The sequence below is a fragment of the Eptesicus fuscus genome, chromosome 8, assembly GCF_027574615.1.
Source record: "Eptesicus fuscus isolate TK198812 chromosome 8, DD_ASM_mEF_20220401, whole genome shotgun sequence".
In the NCBI taxonomy this organism is placed as follows: domain Eukaryota; kingdom Metazoa; phylum Chordata; class Mammalia; order Chiroptera; family Vespertilionidae; genus Eptesicus; species Eptesicus fuscus.
Window position 1 is genome coordinate 13,695,749 of NC_072480.1, and position 2,782 is coordinate 13,698,530.

General features: G+C 48.7%; 1 pseudogene; it reads left to right on the top strand.

The window, feature by feature from the left end:
* The first annotated feature begins 305 nt into the window (after nucleotides 1-305).
* LOC103295654 (far upstream element-binding protein 3-like) lies at nucleotides 306-2,092 on the top strand (annotated as a pseudogene).
* Nucleotides 2,093-2,782: the final 690 nt, after the last annotated feature.

Consider the following 2,782-nt stretch of genomic DNA (forward strand, 5'->3'; position numbering starts at 1 on the left):
TACTTTCTAAAATAATTCATCACATTTTCTCAGACTCTGATGGTCAAAAAATTCTTTATGAGGCAAAATTTGTCTTTCTGTCTCTTCACCCACTGATTTTGGGACCATTTAGAACAACAATATTCTCTCTTAAAATAGGCTGTTTTTCAAATGTTTAAGTTAATGGCCACATGTCTTTCAGTCTAGTCTTTCCAGAGTAAATGTCTTTAGTTGCTTCATTATTCCTTTTATACTAAGGTTTTGAGAACCTTCACTCTGTAGTCCATCTCCTCTGAGCAACCTTGCCTGTCAGTAGCAGTATTAGTATGGAGCCCACAACTGTGCAGTGTGGAGAGCAACCATCATCTCTGTTGTTTCGATTTTGTATCTTTATCACCGAGGCTAAAGACCAGGTTAGCTCTTAGGAACTGTCTTAGCATAGTGTTAATGCATATTGAGCTTACTATAAAAGAAAACTCCCAAGTTCTTTTCATGCAAATCTTACATCTTTATTTCCATTTCTTCAGTCGGTTTTGGACTCAAAATTTTAGTGTAAAAAAAATGAAGCCTCACCTGGCGGGTGTGGCTCCGTAGTTGAGCAAGGACCTATGAGCCAGGAGGTCACATTCCTGGTCAGGGCACACACCCAGGTTTCACTGGATCCCCAGTAGGGGGCATGCAGAAGGCAGCCTATCCACGATTCTCTCATCATTGATGTTTCCATCTCGCTCTCCTTCTCCCTTCCTTTCTCTGAAATCAATAAAAATAGATTTTAAACTTTTTAAAAATGCAACCTTCTTTATATCTGACATTTATCATAAGGTCCCCATATCTATCTTAATAGCACTACAGGGAATCAATAAACAATTGTAGTTAAGCACAGACTTAAAAAAACAACTTTACATTTTAAAACAAGCCTGATGCAAAAGAAGCTGCAGAACAACCGTTTGCTGAAAGAGATATAAGCTAAACAATCAGGTCAGGAAATAGAACTTGACCAGTCACTCCAGAAGTCCTTGCAAAGCAGAGGGGCAGGCAGGCCAGAGAGCAAAGTGGGGAGGGGGGGCGGCGCAATTGTGGAGCTGGTACAGGGGCAGAGCAGTGCAGGGGCTGCCTGGATGCCCTGCACCAGGTCTGGCAGATTGCTGCTAAAATTGATTCAACTTCTCACGTGAATAATCCCACACCTCCAGTGGATCCTTCAGGGTATGAATATGGAGTACAAGAATGGCTTTTGGGGCCTTGGTACATCAGCGGGTACTAATAACAGAAGAATTCAAAGTGCCTGATAAAATGGTTGGATTTATTATTGGCAGCGGAGGTGAGCAGGCAGATTTCTCGGATTCAAGCACAATCTGGTTGCTCAATTCAGATTGCTTCAGAGCGCTCTGGGATTCCAGAGGGGCCCTGTGTATTTAACCAAACCCCAGAATGTACTGAGCAAGCCACATGGCTCCTGGGTCAGATTGTGGACCGCTGTCGGAATGGACCTGACTTTCATAATGACATAGCAGCAGCACAACCCAGGAGATGCTTGTCCCTGCGTCCAAGGTGGGCCTGGCCTTCGGCAAAGGAGGGGACCGACAAAGCAGTTGCGGGAGCGGATGGGTGTGAAATGGTCATAATGCAGGACGCCCATTGCCCACGGGGGCGGACAAGCCTCCTCGCAGCACGGAGACCCTTTGAAGAACAAGCAAGAGACGTGGTCGTAGAGACCGTCCCAGAGAAAGACCACGCTGGCGCTCGCGGTGTGCGCGGTGACGTCACATCCCAAACGGGAGGAGGCCGTATAGAGTGTCTTGCCTAGGCTTGCTGTTGGATGGCACAGGGAGAAACGGAGCAATGATCAGGAAGGGCCAGAATGACATGGAGGGGAGCATTCAGTTCAAACCAGACGGTGTAGTATGAGCCCAGGGAGAGCTGCACAGGCCACGGGACCCTCCACCGATGTCCTCAACGAGCTTATTCTTACGGCCCAGCAGAGAGATGACTTGGAGGCCCTGCAGTTGCTAGACAAGGAGTCCATGGCCGTGGCTGTGCCCTGGAGCGTGGGAATCCCTGGCGGCGTCCAAGAGATAGCACAGTCATCAGCAAAGCGGGTGAGAACAGCAGAAGCCAGCCGTCAGGAGCACACATGGAGCTGCATCGGCGCCCCCTCCCAACACCGAACCAACCTGCGAATGTTCGTCAGGGGGGCTCCTCAGCAGATCCGGGGGCCACACATCTCCTAGATGAGGAAGTTGGCGGTTCCAGTCTTGGAGCACCTGCAGCCTTTGGTCTGAGCTCCTTCAGCCAGCCACCTGCCGAGCCATGATCATCAAAACACCTCTTCTCCAGGGAGCTCAGGACAGCACCCCTGGGAGTGGTCCTCCGGCTTTCTGACCCCAGGCTGGGGCCGCACCTGCCCAGCCCACACAGCAAGTCCCCCAGGCCAGCGCTCCGCCAGACTCCGCTGTGGCCCGGGCGGAGCATTACAGACAGCGGTCACTTTCTGCCGCCAGACACTAGGGCAAGCTCAGGCCCACTGCCCCGAATAGTAGCACAGTGACCCTCCTCCCCACATCATTGTGACGAAACGTGTTTTTAACAGAGGTTTGTAGATTTGCAAAACTTTTAATGAAGAATCTTTGTTTTGTTCTGTGAAACACTATATTTAGATTAACAGATTTTTTTCTAAAAACCAGGAAATCGTTACTAAAATTTGCTGATAGTTTTTGTTATTTCAAATGTGGAAGCTCTAAGATTCTTTCTGGAGCGATATCTGCAAATTCAGGCACTAGAATGTGCCTCATAGCAGTGACAT